The sequence below is a fragment of the Sphaerodactylus townsendi genome, linkage group LG12 (genome assembly GCF_021028975.2).
Source record: "Sphaerodactylus townsendi isolate TG3544 linkage group LG12, MPM_Stown_v2.3, whole genome shotgun sequence".
Lineage (NCBI taxonomy): Eukaryota > Metazoa > Chordata > Lepidosauria > Squamata > Sphaerodactylidae > Sphaerodactylus > Sphaerodactylus townsendi.
Genome location: NC_059436.1, coordinates 55,162,363 through 55,181,873, shown reverse-complemented (window position 1 = coordinate 55,181,873; position 19,511 = coordinate 55,162,363). Strand labels below are relative to the sequence as shown.

The 19,511-nt window shown below is 46.0% G+C and overlaps 1 protein-coding gene across 1 annotated transcript in view; it reads right to left on the bottom strand.

Moving 5' to 3' along the window:
- ABL1 (ABL proto-oncogene 1, non-receptor tyrosine kinase) overlaps positions 1-19,511 on the bottom strand; it is a 219,724-nt gene that overhangs the window by 129,317 nt on the left and 70,896 nt on the right. The gene's annotated exons all lie outside the window — the stretch shown is intronic.

The window sequence follows — 19,511 nt, the reverse complement described above, 5'->3', positions numbered from 1 at the left end:
TTTGTTTTGGAAACCCTTGCTCCATCTGGTGCTGTGCTAAAATATACTGGTATCCATTTTTATTCTTGCCACTTTTAAACCATTGATGTAGAGAACGGTTCTCTGTACCACGAATGCCCCACTGTCTTGATTGCGCTACCTAAGTAGGAGGAGAGAGAGGAAGGCTGAGCAGCTTTTCCTCCAGGATCTCCAATCTACCCTGCGGAACCCAGGAGAGGGAAACCAAAGGGAAACTGAGGCAGAGGCCTCACGGTTGGAAAGGAAGCTGGGGAATCCTGATCTTCCCCACCGGGCAGTCCTCAACTGGTCAGGTGGTGGCAGTGGTTTACCCAGAGAGAAAGCTAGCCCTCCCCAGGAAAAGTTGGCAACCCCTAGGAGAGTGCAGAGAGCAGAATAGGGCCTGCCAGGCAAAGCAAGCCTGTTTTGTCACACCCTTCACAAGCAGTAAATGGTGATAAATAAGTTTACGCTAATCCACTGAGCATCTGAAGTGACAGGAGAAGCCCAGATCCCAATCCTATTATATGCTGATGATGCAGTCCTCTTATCATGCTCAAGAGTGGGTCTAAGGCAGGGGTCTGCAACCTGTGGCTCTCCAGATGTTCATGGACTTGCTGGCTGGGGCTGATGGGAATTGTAGTCCATGAACATCTGGAGAGCCGCAGGTTGCAGACCCCTGGTCTAAGGCATCTCCTTGCCAGTTGCAATGCCTACTGTGCCAGTAATAGCCTTGATTTGAATCTTGAGAAATCCAAGATACTGGTATTCTCAAGGGCATGTAGGTTTACTAGATGGACCCTAAACAGTAACCCCCTTGAACAAGTTAAGTATTTCAAGCATCTGGGACTGTATTTCCACCACAAAACAGAATGAGCCGAGCAGAGGGACATGGCAACTTCGGCCTGCGCTGGAAGTGTCTCAGCCACCTTGCGCTTCTTTTACAACAAGGGCCACAAATTTGTACCAGCTGCAATAAAGGCCTTTAACACCAAGGTAAGCCAGCAATTACTTTATGATGCCCAATATGGATGGGTGCTTGGAATCGATGAGTTGAAAGGGTCCAATCCTGCTTTCTATATAAGATCCTGGGTCTACCCCACTGCGTACCCTATGCTGTCCTATGTTTAGAGACTGGCCAGTATCTCCCAGAGACCAGAGCATGGTTGGCCACATTCAGATTCTGGATTCACCTCTGCTTTAACCCAGAGGATACCAGTCTCACTTATCAAGCTTTAGCTACTTTGCAAGCTTCAGACCGGTGGGTTCAGATAGAGGGGAAAAATATTATCTGTAAGCTTCTCATGAGAATCTTTGGCTACGTTGCCTGCCAAAGAAATTCTCCGAGTCCAAAAGTTGAGACTATTCTATCAGGAATATCAGAGTCTAATTAGTGATGCCAACAGGTCTTGCTCTCCTCCAATCTTAGGAATTCCCCTTAGTGCAGCTAGCATGGCCGAATACTTACACCAATTAACTCTGCCCAAGAGCCGCAGAGCGCTGTCACTCGCAAGATGTAATGTTTTACCACCGGCAGTTATGCTAGGGAGATGTTTTATTGTGGTAGATTCTATGTTGTACACCGCCCAGAGCCCCTCGGGGATAGGGCAGTATAGAAAACTAAACAATAAATAAATAAATAAAAATTCCCTATCAGGAAAGAACATGCACTTGCAATGCAAACCACACAGAAAATGTTGGTCACATACTTTTATATTGTTCTTTTTACAGCACAATTAGACATTTCTTGTTGATACCTTTCTTGGTCAGCAAAGAAGGATTTACGGACGAAGAGAAAATCTGCCAGTTACGAAATAATGAGTCTTGTAACTGAAAAGTTCGCAAGGTTCTTGTGTTTTGCTATGAAAAAGCATTCACAATTAAATATAAGAGCCTGATGTGTATGCTCACCGAACAACTGATTCTTAGTTCAAACCATGCTGAGACAACATTGTATTTTATATCAGATAGTTTTATTAGTTTTGTTACTATATTATGTATTGTTTTGTATGATAAGTGTTTTATAATGCCAATAAAAGGTATTTGGATCTGGATGTGGAAAGAGAGGTGTCAGCTCCGTTCAACACGGTCAAGCCTTCGATGAACTCCAATTCCTCACTGGAGTCACCTTTTAAAATGCTTTTGTACAGGAGGAGGATTTTTAAGTCAGCAGCACAGTGTCCTGGTGGACTGAAGCTCACAGATTTCTGAGGCTGCATCAAACATCGTGTGGAAACACAGATTTGGAATCACTGTCAACAGGGAGGAAACTAACTCTAGGAAGCCCCCATGTCTGTTTTCCTACATCACAGATAACTGGAGTAGGCATTTAAGAAGTTACTATTTTATTTATTTAGAATTGTTTAATTCTCTTTCGCCAGTCATCCTCAAAACAGCTCACAACAGACCCATGCATAAAGCAATCTCATTACAACGTTCATATAAACCTATCTAAAAAAAGTGCAGGAGTAATGTAACAGACATTCACTATGCAGCAGTGGCGTAGGGGGTTAAGAGCTCGTGTATCTAATCTGGAGGAACCGGGTTTGATTCCCAGCTCTGCCGCCTGAGCTGTGGAGGCTTCTCTGGGGAATTCAGATTAGCCTGTGCACTCCCACACACACCAGCTGGGTGACCTTGGGCTAGTCACAGCTTCTCGGAGCTCTCTCAGCCCCACCTACCTCACAGGGTGTTTGTTGTGAGGGGGGAAGGGCAAGGAGATTGTCAGCCCCTTTGAGTCTCCTGCAGGAGAGAAAGGGGGGATATAAATCCAAACTCTTCTTCTTTTTCTTCTCTTTTAATCCAGTATGAAAGACTGCCAGGGTGGAAGCACATAAAACAAACTATGCCCCCACCCAAATTATACATCCGCCTCCCTGCTCTGGCTTTTAAATGAACATTGCAAATGGCTGGCCATCCAGCATCCACTGACAGTCACTGTGGATTACTGGTTAAGAGCAACGGACTCTAATCTGGACACCCGGATTTGATTTCCACTCCGCCACATCAGTGATGGACTCTTATCTGGGGAACTGAGTTCAATTCCCCTCCCCTCCACCTGAAGCCTGCTGGGTAACCTTGGACCAGTTATAGTTCTCCCCAAACTCCCTCATAGCCCCCCGACCTTGCAAGAGGTCTGTTGTGGGGAGAGGAAGGGACAGGAGTTTGTCAGCCATGTTGAGACTCCTAAAAGGGAAAGAAAAGCAAGGTGTAAAAACCAACTCTTCTTTTTCTTCACTGCAATGATGGCTGAATGAATCACCAGCACTCACCAGCTCCTCTCAACATTCCAAAGATTTGTGCAGTTTGAAACACTCGCAGGATTTAAGGGGGACCCAAGTGCTTCATACCCTGTTTCCCCGAATATAAGACATCCCTGGAAAATAAGACATAGTAGAGGTTTTGCTGAAGTGTGAAATATAAGGCATCCCCCAAAAGTAAGACATAGCAAAGTTTTTGTTTGGAAGCATGCCCGAAGAACAGAACACAGAAAAATAAGACATCCCCTGAAAATAAGACATAGCGCATCTTTGGGAGCAAAAAATAATATAAGACACTGTCTTATATTCGGGGAAACACGGTAGTATCCCTTGGCCATACTTTCTTGCTCTTTCTGTAATCCTAGTCCTAGTACATTGTTCATTGTTTGTCCTATACTGTTTGACTGCATAGTTTTATGACCTGTACTCAATCCTGACCTGGGTCCTCAGGCTATCCTTAGAAGGGTTGGTCCTAGTTAGTATTTGGCTGGGAGCCTTCCCATGAAAACCACAGTTGTGGCAGGCAGTGGCAGGCAGTGGAAAACCACTTCGGAGCATCTCTTGCCTTGAAAACTCTACAGAGTCGCCATGAGTCAGTTGTGACTTGACAGCACCCTCAGGAAAGTAAGTCAGTCAATAAACAAAAACCCTGCTGTTTGAAAGAGCAGCAGAGACAGGGCTAGCCTCATTTCTTTGGAGAGAGAACTGCACAGCCTGGCAGCAACAGCCGAAACAGCCACCCACTGAGGGTGCCCAGGTTCCCAGTGGGAGCAAGAGATCTCCGATCCCCAGCTCCTGTTTCCTGCTGCCGGTGGGAGAAGAATAATGTAAAAAATAATAGCTGCCAGTGATGCCACAAGGTCGCTGGCAGAGTTTACTCTAGAGCTTCCAGCAATTCTCAGGCTGTCATGATGTCATTTCCAGGTTTCCCTCAGAAGTGATGTCACGCCACTGACAGACAGTGTTCCCTCCTACCTGTTTCTAGGCTGGGACTGGCAATCCTACCTCAAACAGAAAGATACCACGTGTGTGCCTTAACACACAGGGGAGAAGAATAGTTTGGATTTTACAGCCCGCTTTTCTCCCCTGTAAGGAGATTCAAAGTGGCTTACAAACTCCTTCCTTTCCTCTCCCCACAACAGACACCCTGTGAGGCAGGTGGGGCTGAGAGAGTTCTGAGAGAACTATGCCTGGCCCAAGATCATCCAGCAGGCTTCAGATGGAGGAGCAAGGAAACAAATTTAGTTCACCAGACAAGAGTTCACCAGACCTTTCATGCAGAGCAGTGGGGAAACAAAACCAGTTCTCCAGATTACAGTCTATCGTTCCTAACTACTCCACCACGCTGGGAACACATATGTGAAGAAAGCCCACTTTGGACTCAGTCATTCAGAGCTCAAAGGATCAAAACCAGCACAGCTGGAAACCAGCACAGCCCTGGCCTCATCCGATCTCTGCAACAGACCCCGTGATTGCCCATGTAGTCCATTTTCCATCTACTGACGTTTGTCTCCATACTGGATGTGTGTCATACGCCTTGCCAAGAAGAGTCAGAAGCAGTTCACAGCTGGGTCAGTACAGAAGAGCGAAACAGAGCCGAGTCCAGAGCCCAAAGCAAGATCAAAACCAGGATCAGGGCCCAGAAACACACACGGTTGCTCCCAAGTATGCTGCTGCTGACACCACACAGCTTGACTCCCAACCTCTTTTATAGCAAATATCCAGTTGCCAGTGCAATTCCTTCATGAAGCTGTGTTACTTCAGTCCGGCTCCTGCAAAGACTTCTTCTCAAGCCCAGTTCGTGCCAGAGCTGCAGGACTGCTGCTGCGTCTTCTGCCATGCAAACTGGCACGCAGCTTCCTCTGGCAAAGGGGGAGAGAGGGCTGGCAGGGCCTCCCCTGGTTTGGTGTCAGGAGGCTGGGGAATCTCAGAGTTGGCTGTGGCTCCCAGCGTGCTTGCTCTGCCTGAGCCTCTGGGCCAGGTTCTAATGGAGACTCAGACTCAGAACCTGCAGGCATTACCTGGAACTCGGGCCAAAGCTGTCCCCTCTTCCCCATCTGAATCCTCCTCCCAGGAATCCCCAGACATGCTGGGCTGGGCCACAACAATGTGTTACAGTAATCTAGTCTGGACATTGCCAAGGAATCTGTGACTGTGGCCAAGACAACCTTCTCTGGAAACAGACACCGCTGGCAAACTTGCTTGAACTGAGAAAATGTACTCCAGTTCATCTTAGACACCCATGGACAATGCATGATCAAGAAGACCTCCTCATCTCCACTGCCCCATCCAAAACAGACATAACACCTATTCCTAAATCGCCCACAGCACTGGAGTCTTTCGCTGTCTTCAGATGCTGGTTCTCAAGACACGTCTCTGCATTTAGACGGAAAATAAAGGCACGTCTCTATATTGGTAACATTCAAAGTGGAATCATGCCCATGTTAAAAACCAAGTGGGGGACCAGTCCTTGTGGTACTGCACCTGCCAAAGGGCTGAATAAAAATCCTCCAGTACCACCTTCGTGAAACTTCTCTCAAGGAACAAGGGAAACCAGCTCAACAGTGATCCTCTCAAATCTACTCAGTCAGGCAGAGCAAAAGGAGGCCACGGTCATGATATTAAAGGCCACGGAGCAGCCTAGGAAGACCAACAGGGAGGCCCTCTCCACAGAGCACCCACAGTATCCCCATCAATCATTTGTTGTAAATGAGGACGAACAAAGTAGTTCTGTGCCACAAACATTCAGATTGCATTCCACCATATTTTACCGTTACACAAATATGTAAGATGCCTTGTGAATCGATATAGGTTAAAAACCATAACATACAAATCCCTGGCCACCCTTCAGGATAAATACAGTGGTTTACAGGTTAACCAGGACAGTCTGACAAGTTTCAGGTTCAGAAACAATTAGGGAAGCATTTTGGAGTCCAAGTGAGGCACGTTTACTTTCCTGACTGACCTGGGGGGGGGGGGGGGTCATAAGAAGGGCATTGCCAGAAGCATCGTACAGAGGATGAGCAAACGGCTTGCTTGAACCCACTTCCTGTGCAGCCATCTAACTGGCAGCCTCCACTTGGAAATACAAACGCCAGTACTTGAGCAAATGTCTCTCCAGCACCAGACAGACAATGAAACTTTATGATAAGGGTGAGAACAGCTGTTGGTTACTTACTGGTCCTTCTCTGAGATAAGGAGGACATCTTGGGGGTATTTCTCACCCTTCAACTGGGGAGGCATAAAATGAACTTTTTTCTCTTTCCTGGTTGTAATGATGACTGCTGTATGTAGCATTGAGGACAGAGATCCCCCTTGATGATTGAGATGAGTTTGATGATAATATTGTCGGTCCTCAGTAGTCCGTTAGAAGGCTGATTTGTGAACTGAACGCCAACAAGGCATGAAAAGCTGCTCTCATTTCCCTCTCATTTCTGGGGGTAAATTTCCTTCTGAATTGATTGCCTCAAAACTGAGATCTGTTACTATTCCAGCTGCCTCTACACTGCTCTTGCTTGACTCTTGGAAGCGTGTGGCTAGAACGAAAGGAATAGTTTGTGACTGGACATCAACCTTGACATCTTAGATTTTAAGGAATGACCTTGACTTTATCCTTGCCTTCCACTGGAATGTTGTTCAGGAGGTCCCCAAACAAGTTGTCCCCCTGAAAAGGATATGCTGAACCAATGATTTTCGAATAGAAACAGGTGGGGCATGCCCTAAGCCAAAGCATGTGTTGAGTGGCTGCAGCCAAAGCCATTGCCCAGGATGAAAGGGTGAGGGCATCTAAAGAACATCTGCACTGAATGCTGAGGCTTAGCATAGCCTATTTGCCCCTTCATGCAGATGGCAATTTCCTTCAGGAAGTAGTTGTGGTATCAACGTGACCACACTATAGCTGCCCTGGATACAATAGATGCTGTGTGTGTAGCAAAGGTAGACATTACAATGGTGTCATGTGCCTTGTGCAAGGTTAGATCCACTCTCCTCCCTAGGCCATCTCTGATTTTGCCTTCACCATCTTAGATAGTAGGCCCAGAGATGTGGCACCGTCACCTGCTTGTCCACAAGTGACACCTGAGGGAGGCTATTGGTATATGCAGGTAAATCATATAGTTATTTAACAAAGCTAGGGAAACTATTTGACATGAGCATTTTCCCATTCAGATTTCAACTGCCTCTCAAAAAACTGGCAAAGAGGGAGACTTCCTTCTCTGACCAAGGGTTGGGGCAAGGACGTAGGTAAGGGGGGGTTCTCGGGTTCAACCCCCCCTCCCCATTCATGTCCAAAGCTCTGCCCCTCCGTTTGTGGGTTTTTAATTTTTTAGTGTTTTTCGGTTTTTGGCCTGCAGGGGGCGCATTGTTTAGGCTAGCAGCACCAAAATTTCAGGGATTGTTTGGGGGAATCTCCTGATGATACTACCCATGTCTGGTGAGGTTTGGTTCAGGGGGTCCAAAGTTATGGACTCCCAGAGGGGGTGCCCCATCCTCCATTGTTTCCAATGGGAGCTAATAGAAGATGGGGGCTACACCTTTGAGGGTCCATAACTTTGGACACCCAGCGTTATCGCTTGGGGACCAGGTGGCCCAAACGGCCCAGGTGGCATTCCATCACCTGGTCAGGCACAGCAACTGGCCCCGTACCTCTCACGTACAGACTTAGCCACAGTCATCCATGCAACAGTCACCTCCAGACTTGACTATTGCAACGCGCTCTACGCTGGCCTGCCTATGTCCGTGATCCGGAAACTAAAAATTGTACAACATGCGGCAGCCAGACTCCTTATGGGGGCATTGAGCCGGGACCTGATTACTTCGGTCCTGTACCATCTTCACTGGCTGCCTATCAAGTTCCAGGTCATGTTCAACGTGTTGGTCTTGGCCTTTAAGGCCATAAACGGCCTTGGGCCTACATACTTGAGGAACTGCATCTCCCCATATTGCCCTGCTAGGGCCTCTCCGGTCTTCAGAGGAATTCCTATTGGAGGTCCCTGGTCCGAAACACATCTGGCTGGCCTCCACTAGGCCCAGGGCTTTTACAGTTCGGCCCCCCGCTGGTGAAACAGGCTCCCCAAGGAGACCAGGGTCCTTATTATGTTTCCGCAGGGCCTGCAAAATGGACCTGTTCCGCCAGGCTGTTGGCCAACCGGGCTGATTCCATCACCCCAGCTTCCAGTAGACTCAAAGGGGGGGGGTGGGCTTATTGCCATATGTATTCTGTTGATATTATATATGATTTTATTGGATCTGTATCTATTTTAATTAATAATGAGGGTTTTAAGTTTTGTATGTCATTCTCAGTTGTACGTCACCCTGAGCCCTTCGGGGGAGGGCAACTCATAAATCGAATGAATGAATGAATGAATGAATGAATGAATGAATGAATGAATGAATGAATGAATGAATGAAAGAAATTCAGGAGTCTGTTTAAAATAAATTAATGATCTGCAGGCTGTAAAGATAGCTGTTAATGAACAGCTGAACTTTTATTATCTAGAGCGGAGAGGGGAGAAAGCATAAAAATAGACTTTTAAGGACTAATTTTTCCTCATTTGCCTGCAGCATTACAGAATGAATCAGATAAAGGCTTTAACACAACAGTGATAAACCAGATGGCAGCCACATCAACACACAGCTGTGTGTAGAAAGTCAGCACTACCTACTTGCCACCAATGGCCAGTTCCAGGCTAGGGCTGCCCACCTCCAGCTGGGATTTCAGAATTAAAGGTGGTTTGCCTTTGCCTGCCTCGTGGTCTGTGGAGTTCTAAGAGAACTGTGTCCAGCTGAAGGTCACCCAGCAGGCTTCATGGGAAGGAGTGGAGTGGAGAATCAAACTTGGTTCTCCAGAACCACTCCATTATTCTGGTTCTCTTTTTATTAGCCACCACTTGATAAAGTTTCTGAATATAGATTGATGCTGTAGCATCCAGTATTTATTGGTTTCACTGCACAGAGCATGTTTTAAGTTGATACATGTTTTGTTCTTTGGAGAACAGATTAATGGACCTCTCAAAAAATGAACACCTTGACACTTATAAAGATGCAGTTTCCAGCTGTTGTGGGCTTTCCAGGCTGTGTGGTCTTGGTCTGGTAGATCTTGTTCCTAACGTTTTGCCTGCATCTGTGGCTGGCATCCACAGATGCAGGCGAAACATTAGGAACAAGATCTATGAGACCACAGTCACGCAGCCCGGAAAGCCCACAACAACCAGTTGAGTCAGGGCGTGAATGCCTTCGACAATACATGGGGTTCCTGCTTTACTGCTCTCTCAAAAGTGTACTCCTAAAAATCATAATGTGTGAGCTGCCCTGAGCCCCCCCTCCCCCCCCCGCTCAACTCTGCCTAACCTTGGCTGGGTGCCCCAACCTCTACAGGACACCCCCTCTCAATCCCAAACTGCCTCTCTTGAGCTACAAACAGCTGAGAAAATAGTCAGACTCTGAAATCTTCCAGAGGTTCCGGCTCCTATTCCGAAGCTCATGCACAGAGATTGAAATGCACCATCTTGAGTCAAGAACATCGCCCGGCAAGTCAGTCCACAGGAAAGGCTTCTGCCTTAAATTTCAATCCAGCGTAGAACATTAAACTGCTCGGGATGATGTCGCTGCAGCCAAAGTCAGCAGCTGAAAGTGGACCGCGTTCAATTTAACCCCAAAAAGCTCAGAGTGGGGGAAGGGGAAAACACACCCACAAACATTGGCTTGTCTCAGAAAAGGTGTTTTTAAAGATCCTGAATCACCATTTACTTTTTCACTGAGATGTACAATAGCGTCAAAATACGGTGCCCAGAGCACTAAACCATCAAGAATTTTTACTATACCAGAGCAAACAACAACACACTTTGTCCTCGGGTGTCGAGAGAAATTATGGTGCAGTTTTACCTTCTGTTGAAAGAGTCAGGCAAGCCGCTTTGCCTTTTGGACTCAGGGTATAATGGCTCATCTTGAGTGTGGGAAAAATGCTTGCTTGGCCCAGCATCCCCTAATGTGACACAGACCTCGTCTGAAACAACAGGGGATCCTGCAACACACCCAGGTGGGGTAAAACCCAGAGTTTCCCCAAACTGACCTGTGTTTTTTTTCCTAACAGGAAAAAAAGTGAAAATGTAGGGGCAAGTTCTCTAGTAGATACTAACTAGGTGACCAGGAGGAAATCCAAGTGAAAGGCTGGTTGCTCTTCAGTTAAGACACAAGCCGAGATTTTCCTGCAACGGCTGGCTCTGCTCAGGCCCTTCTTAAAAGGGGGAGGGGGTGGCGGCAGCAGCAGCTAACATGGACGGAAGATGCCCCAAAAGGATAATCCACATGTGAAATATTCTATCCCAGAATTTCTGAGAGGAGATTAGTGAAGATTCTCAAAAGCATGCCCCCAAACCAACCCCCCCCCCAACAGTGACGTAGGTATAGATTTTTTATGGGGTGGGTTCAGGGGGCTGGGCCATGCCCCCACACACCCCTGGGGGCATGGCCACATCTCCCCAAGCCCCGCCCACGGCCTCAGTGCTTATAAAAGCAGTTCTCCAAGGTCAAGGATAGCAGACTCCCCGGCCCCGCCCACCCACCCAGCTGGGCTCCCAGCCGGTAGCTGGCAGTCCCTTGTGCTCCCCCCTCCGGGCAGAGGCATAGCTAGGGAAAATGGAGCCTAGTACAAAATATGAGTCCCCCCCAGCAGCCACTGGGGAGCCCAGATTCTCCTTTTAAATCCACCTTAAAGGGAGAATCTGGGGTCCCCAGTTAAAACAACATTGAACATGATTCTGTTTGGGGGTGGATTCTCCCTCACCCTGAAACAGAATCACTTTCAATGTTTAAACTGGGGACCTCAGATTCTCCCTTTAAATCCATGCTGAAGGGGGTGCATTTAAAAGGAGAATCTGGGGAGATTTGGGGGGAGTCAGGGGTGCAATTGTTAAGCTAGCAGCATCAAACGTTCAGGGTATCTTTAGGAGACTCTCCTGATGTTTGGTGAAGTTTGATTCAGGGGGCCCAAAGTTATGGACCCTCAAAGGTGTAGCCCCCATCTTCTACTTGCTTCTATTGGAAACAATGGGGGATGGGGCACCCCTTTTGGGAGTCCGTAATTTTGGACCTCCTGAACCAAACCTCACCAAACCTGGGTGGTATCATCAGGAGAGTCTCCCCAAAAATCCCTGAAATTTTGGTGCTGCTAGCCAAAAAACTGCGCCCCCTGCAGGCCAAAAACTGAAAAATACAAAAAAATACAAAAAAAACACAAATGGGGGGCAGAGCTTTGGACATGTAATGGGGGGGGGGTTTGAACCCGGGAACCCTCCCCTTACCTACATCCTTGCCTCCCAAGTACATGCAAAAATAATGAGCAATAAGGGGTGGGCCACTTTGCTGAGAATCAAATGGTAAAGGAGGTTATACTATGAAAGGCCTTTATTTTTTATTGGAAGGTTGTATATGAAAAAAAAATAAAATGAGATGAGATGCCATTTATGTACATGGCCTAAGTAAATAAGAGGAAGAAGCAACTCTGATATTTAAGCGACTGCACAGTTCTGGGAAAAAGCTGAGGCAAGCAAGCATTTCATTGAATTTGAAGCCATTTTGTGAGATGTTTGCAGAGTTGATTGCTCTGTAACAGATCTCATACATTAGGATGCCAAGGCAGCTCCACCACAGCTGATCGATCGCTACTGAGAACCTCACACAACTATGCTTAGGAAAGATTTGAGGCCTAATGGTTGCAAAGGGAAGCCTAAGTTATAGAATCACACAGTTGGGTCATCAAGTCCAACCCCCTGCCATGCAGCAACAAACAATCAAAGCACTCCTGACACATGATCATCCAGTCTCTGTTTAAAAACCTCCACAGAAGGAGACTCCACCACTCTCCAAGGCAGTGAATTCCACCGTAGAGCAGCCCTGACAGTCAGGAAGTTCTTCCTAATGTTTAGGTGGAATCTCTTTTCCTGCACCTTGAATCCATTACTCCGTGTCCTAGTCTCTGAGGCAGCACAAAACATGCTTGCTCCCTCTTCCACATAACACCCCTTAAAATATGTAAACTGTAAGGAATTCCATAGAAGCAGAAATAAAAGGCTTTTGGGAGTAAAAGTCCATTTATTAAGACATCTTAGAAAGCTCAAGTACACGCAGTGGCAGGAATGGCACTTCCCGCCAGAAGCACAGGTTATAACACCATTCACCCCATCCCCCCTTCCTGCTTCCCATGGGAACGGAGTCTTCATCTCCCGCGCAAAGATAAAGTCTCCGCCGATGCATCTGGCCCATCGCCCGGGCTGTGGAATGCACTCAAGGTTACTTCACCATCAACCCCATTGAATCCTTTACACCTAACATAGCTATCATGTGAAGTCCCCCCTCCCAACCTTCTCACTTCTCCTGTAGACTAAAATTATCCCCAGCTCGAAGCCCCAGCCTCTCTTCATAGGGCATGGATTCCAAACCTTTTACCATTTTGGTTGCCCTCCTCTGGACCCACTCCAGCTTGTCAATATCCTTCTTAAATTGCAGTGCCCAGAACTGAACACAGTACTCTAGGTGAGGTCTGACCAATACAGAGTAGAGTGGAACAATTACTTCCCTCGATCTAGACACTAGACTCTTATTGATGCATCCCAGAATTGTATTGGCTTTCTTGGCTGCCATATCACATTGCTGACTCATGTTCAGTTTGTGGTCTACTAAGACTCCCAGATCCCTTTCACATGTATTGTTGTCAAGCCAAGTGTCACCCATCCTGTATCTGTGCATTTCATTTTTTCCACCTAAGTGGAGTATCTTACATTTATCTCTGTTGATATTCATTTTATTAGTTTTGGCCCAGCTCTCTAATCTGTCCTGATCATTTTGAATCCTGCCCCTGTCCTCCAGGGCATCATCTGCAAATTTGATCAATATGCCCTCCATTTCCCAGTCATTGATAAAAATATTGATAAAAATATTGATATTGATAAAAATATTGAATAGCACTCGGCCCAGGACAGAACCCTGTGGCACCCCACTATGCACTTCTCTCCAGGATGAAAATGAGCCATTGATGAGCATTCTTTGGGTTCGGCCAGTCAACCAATTACACAGTTGCATAGTCTAGTCCACATCTTTCCAGCTTACTTGCAAGAACATCATGGGGCACCTTGTCAAAAGCCTTACTAAAATCAAGGGATGCTACATCCAGAGCATTCCCTTCATCTACCAAGTTTGTCATTCTATCAAAAAAACAGATAAGATCAGTCTGGCATGACTTGTTTTTGAGAAACCCATGCTGATTTTCAGTGCTTACAGACTGTCTCCTAAATGATCTGCTCTAGAATATTTCCTGGAATTGATGTCAGGCTGACTGGGCTGTAGTTGTTTGCCCCCCCCCCCCCCGCTTTTGAAGATGGGGACAACATTAGCGGTCCTTCAGTCTGCTGGGACTTCTCCTGTTCTCCAGGAGTTCTCAAAGATTATAGCAAGTGGTTCTGAGATTACTCCTGCCAGTTCTTTTAAAACACTGGGATGTAGTTCATCAAGTCCTGGAGATCTGAATTAGTTTAAAGTAGCCATGTGTTCCTGCACTACCTCTTTATTCATTCTGTGTTGAATTTCCCCTACTATATCTTCTGATTCATTTCCCCCGAGTTGAGCACTGCCCTTCTTTTGGGGAAAAAAACAAGGCAAAGAAGGTGTTGAGTAGTTCTGCCTTTTCTCTGCCCCCGTCATAATTTCACCATTTTCTCCATGCTGTGACCCTATCATATCCTTTTTCTTCCTTTTGCTACAGACATAACCAAAAAAGCCCTTTTTATTGTTGTTAACATTTCTCAGAAGTCTGGGATCATTGTGAGCTTTAGCTTTTCTGACTTGGCTATTTGTTTGAATTCCTCTTTAGTAATTCCCCCCTCCCTTTTTCCATTTCTTGTACATATCCCTTTTATTTCTTAGCTCACTTGAGAGTTCTTTAGATACCTCCCACTTTTTTCTCCTCATTGGAATTGTTTGAAATTGTGCCTTCAAGATCTCACTTTTAAGAAACTCCCATGATCCATCTTGTACTCCCTTCTCTGTTAGTATTCTTAACCATGGGATCACACCCAGTAGTTTCTTTACTGAAATCAGCTTTCTTAAAGTCTAGAATGCATATTCGACAGGATTTGGAATCCCATTTCCATTGTATAATGAACTCCAGGAGAACGTGGTCACTCCCTCCTAAGGACCCTGCCACTTCCACACACCTACTAATCCAGATTTATCATTGTTGGTTAGGAGCAGATCTAAAATAAGCATTGATCCCCCTTGTTGCCTCATCCACCTTCTGGACTCAATGAAGAGCTGTCTGCAAGGCAATTATTGAACCTGAGGTAGTCTTGGTCAGAGGATTTGACTCCCAGGGTGAAATATCTGGGTAACTGGAAATCTTCCATTACTACTGTTTCTCTTCTTTAGCTGAAAGTTTGGTCAAAGTCTGCTCCAGAGGAAGGGGCATAATCCAACTCTTCAGTCTGGCTTGGGGGTCTTTTAACAGACCCCCACACACACACACACAATAAGGATCACTGTTGTTTTTTCTCCCTGCTTTAATGTGATTGCCGCCAGATGCTCTCAACCTGGTTCCCAGGATTTAAGTCATGGACCTGCTCAAAGGTGTAATCATACCTGATATATAGTGCTACTCCTCCATCTTTCCCAGTTGATCTATTTCTCTGGAATAGGTTGTACCTTTCAATTATTACATTCTAGTCATGAGATTTATCCCATCAGGTTTCAGTGATGCCTATTATATCATATTTATTATGCCACGTTAAGAGTTCCAATTCATCCTGTTTATTTCCCATGCTTTGTGCATAAGTGTAGAGACATCTAAGACTTTGTTTCGTGCCCCATGAGTGCTTATTTAAGGTTTCATCCCCCACATTGCAGAATTTTTTAACTATTTACAGTTATCTCCATAACCTTCAGCCAATTCTCTCTAGTACTGGGTGAACTCCTTCCCACTTGAATATTGTCTCCCTCTCCCACTTCACACATGCCTGTGGGAATGGGCCTGCCCCTCTTCAGTCACCTCCAGCTATCAGGGGACTGAAATTGTGGAGGAATCCCAAATGACCTGTTCCCCTTTGCTGCTGAACTCTCAGGACCCAGAAGGCTTCTGTCTTATGTAGTGCTGCTGGAACCAACCGACTGTCACATGGTCAGCTGCTTCACCATAGGCCTTGTGTTGAGCTGCTTACCCTTCTCTGCTGCCCAGCTTGCACGACGACCTGTCCCATCCCAGCCCTGAATGCAGTCAGACCCCATAATCTCACTGCATAGCTTTGTACCTTCCTGGGGATTGCAACTGACTCCTGCATTTCTCTTTCCATACGAATTCTATGTGTACAACTCCAAATAAGAGTTTGCTGCTGAGCATGCCTGGGGTATCTGTGAATTGAGAGATCTGTCTTTGGCAGCAGTCAGCCAAATGCTCCATGGAAACATGGCCCAGTAACAGCCAACGTTTGGGGATTATCCCCAAAACTCTGAATATTTTGGCCCATGTCTGGCTATTTCAAATATTTTTATTACAGATATTCACTAAGACAAGCATAAGAGAATACTTAAAAGCCATCTCTGATTGCAGCCTTCAGAGCATCTATAAAGGCAACACGCTATAAAAGAACCACACATACCCAAAATGGTTTCATATTTGCATTTTTCAAAACACACACACATATCCTCTTGCAGTTTAGCAAGCAGTTTTTGAAACTGTACAGAGCTTCAAAATCAGTCTGCAATAAAGCACGGTCCACTTGGTGATCTAAGAGCGGAACTCTGCTCTGCTTGTGCACAGCAGCAGGAATAGACAAGATGCTGCTGTACAGAGTCAGACCCCTCATTTCCCATCAAGCTCAGTATTGTCCACTCTGCGGGGCACTGGCTCTCCAGGGTTTCAGCCAGAGGTCTTTAGCATTACCAATGTGGTGCCCATGGAGGCCACCCCTTTTCTGGTGCTCACCAAGTGTTTTTAGGAAGCAGGTGGGGCCAGGTAGGACCAGTGGCATAACGAGGCAAACTACAGACCTGGGCAAAACCTGAGTTTGATGCCCCCCAGGCGCATACCCAGTTCAACACACGCACCCCTCCAGCCCCTTGTAGCTACACCCAGTGGCGTACCTAGGCAAACTGGAGTTTGGCACACACCCCATGGGCCGCCCTCCCCCACCCTGACCAAGCTTTTTTACACCAGGTCATGTCAAGGTCACCAACACATTATAGAACATGCTCCAACTCACAGATCTGAACACAGCAATAGGCCATGTCACACAGCAGAAATATTTTTTAAAAAAAATTTCAAAATGCTTTCAAAATATTTTATTACTGCTATGAAAACATGGTATGGTTTTGTATTCAGTCCCCCCAATTGGGGGAAACAACATCACTTTGAATGTTATTTAAACTGGGAACCCCAGATTCTTCCTTTAAGGTGGATTTAAAAGGAGAATTTGGGCTTCCTAGTTTAAACAAGTGATGCTGGAATCCAAATCGTAACAGCAATTCGCCTTTCAACTGTGTTTAAATTAGGTAGTCTTGAGTCTCCTTTCAAAACCACCCTAAAGGGAGAATCTGGGGTTCCTAGTTTAAACAATGCTGAAAGTGATGCTATTTTAGTTGATTTCCCCCCACCCTGAAAACAATAACAGCATCATCACTTTCAATAATAAGCTAAACTAGGTGGACCTCAGATTCTCCCCTAAATCCACGCCAAAGAGAGGGGGATTTAAAAGGAAAATCTGGGGAAACTCAGGTGTCTGCTGTTAGGGGTGCAATTAAGCTAGCAGAACCAAATTTCAGGGTATCTTTAGGAGACTCTCCTAATGATACCATCCATAAGTTTGGTTCTGGGGATCCAAAGTTATGGACTCCCAAAGGGTGTGCCCCCATCACCCATTGTTTCCAATTGGAGCTAATAGACGATGGGGGCTACACATTTGAGGGTCCATAACTTTGGACTCCCTGAACCAAACCTCACCAAACCTGGGTGATAGCATCAGGAGAGTCTCCCGAAACATCCCTGAAATTTTGGTGCTGCTAGCCTAAAAACTGCACCCCCTGCAGGCCAAAAACAGAAAACCCACTAAAATACCAAAAAAACTGTGCATTTTTGGCGCCTGCCATAAGGGGGCGCCCTAGACAACTGGCCACTTTGCCCAATGGGCATTACGCCCTGGGTAGCATCTACTGCCCAGCAAGTGTTTCTGATTATTGTAGTGATTTTTTTAAATCCCAGCTTTGGCAGTGGCTGCCACCACGGTGCTACTGCGATCTATATTGCATTACTGAAGTTAAGCCATGGCAATTGTTTTGTGGCTGCCTCCAGCTCCTGTGGCAGCCATTTTGTTGATGCACTAACAATGTCAAGTGAATTACCAATGTGAATGCTGACTCAAAAAGGTTGGGGGGCCTTGGACTGCCTGGTCCATTAACTGGAGATAGAAGGCATTGTACTTGGGATCTTTCCCCCTTTGGGGGAGGGCGGTATATAAACCTAACCAATAAATAAATAAATAAATAAAATTTAACAGTCACAGAGCTCCCCACCCCACCCCCCGAGGCTCTGGGGGACTGAAATACTAACCCACCAATGGCATGAGGGGAGTGAACAGGACACCTCTGCCTTCTTCCTAAAATCATACTCAGTGTATCTTCCCAGATCAGCCAGTTCTGGTGGTGCCCATCACAGACCCAAATCCCCTCCCTACCCTTATACCTATATTTAGTGGTTACATTTTGGTTAGAAAACACTTGGGATTGTTTTGCACATTGACACTTCCATTGAGAAACGCACCCGCTGCTGCTTTGAGGTCTACCAGGGGATGGGGGTTACTTGCCACTATTATATTATTTTACTACTGTTAACTGTTGGTCCTATCACTTTCCTGGTATGTTGGTGTATGCTTCCTCAAGAACCCTATAATTGTGGGGCAGTATAAAAATGAATTAACCAAATTCACCTCAGCGTCCTGCACAGGAGGATTCCATTGGCACAAGTCTTGGCTAACAGAAAAGGTTCCACTTGCCTCAGAATCCTAGCCCTCCCTAGAATTTCACCCCCGCCCTCCAGCTACCCTGTCCCACAGTTTGACAACCTATGCATGAAACCCTAACGTTAAATATGAGGGGGCAGTGGAAGCTCCCACAGAACTTTGTCCTAAGGCAGTGGTGGCGAACCTTTGGCACTCCAGATGTTATGGACTACAATTCCCATCAGCCCCTGCCAGCATGGCCAATTGGCCATGCTAGCAGGGGCTGATGGGAATTGTAGTGCAGTGCCCAGAACTGAAACACAGTATTCTAGGTGAGGTCTGACCAATACAGAGTAGAGGAAATACCATTCCCTCGACATCTAGACACTAGACTTATTGATGCATCCTAGAATTATTGGCTTTCTCTTGCTGCCATATTACATTGCTGACTCATGTCTAGTTTGTGGTCTACCAAGCACTCCCAGATCCCTTCACATGTATTGTTGCTGGCCATGTCACCCATCCTGTATCTGCATTACCACCTATGAGGCATCTTACATTTATCTCTGTTGATATTCATTTTATTAGTTTTGGGTCTAGCTCTCTAATCTGTCCTGATCATTTAAATCCTGCCCCTGTCCTCCAGGGCATCATCTTCAAATTTGATCAATATGCCCTCCATTTCCCAGTCATTGATAAAAATATTGATAAAAATATTGATATTGATAAAAATATTGAATAGCACTCGGCCCAGGACAGAACCCTGTGGCACCCCACTATGCACTTCTCTCCAGGATGAAAATGAGCCATTGATGAGCATTCTTTGGGTTCGCTATCAACCACCACACAGTTGCATAGTTCTAGTCCACATCTTTCCAGCTATATTTGCAGAACATCATGGGGCACCTTGTCAAAAGCCTTACTAAAATCAAGGGATGCTACATCCAGAGCATTCCCTTCATCTACCAAGTTTGTCATTCTATCAAAAAAACAGATAAGATCAGTCTGGCATGACTTGTTTTTGAGAAACCCATGCTGATTTTCAGTGCTTACAGACTGTCTCCTAAATGATCTGCTCTAGAATATTTCCTGGAATTGATGTCAGGCTGACTAGCCAGTTGCTTTGAAGATGGGGGCATGGATACGTCCTTCAGTCTGCTGGGATTCTCTCCTGTTCTCCAGGAGTTCCTCAAAAGATTATAGCAAGGCCCTGGAGATTACTCCTGCCAGTTCTTTTAAAAACACTGATGTAGTTCATCAAGTCCTGAGATCTTGAATT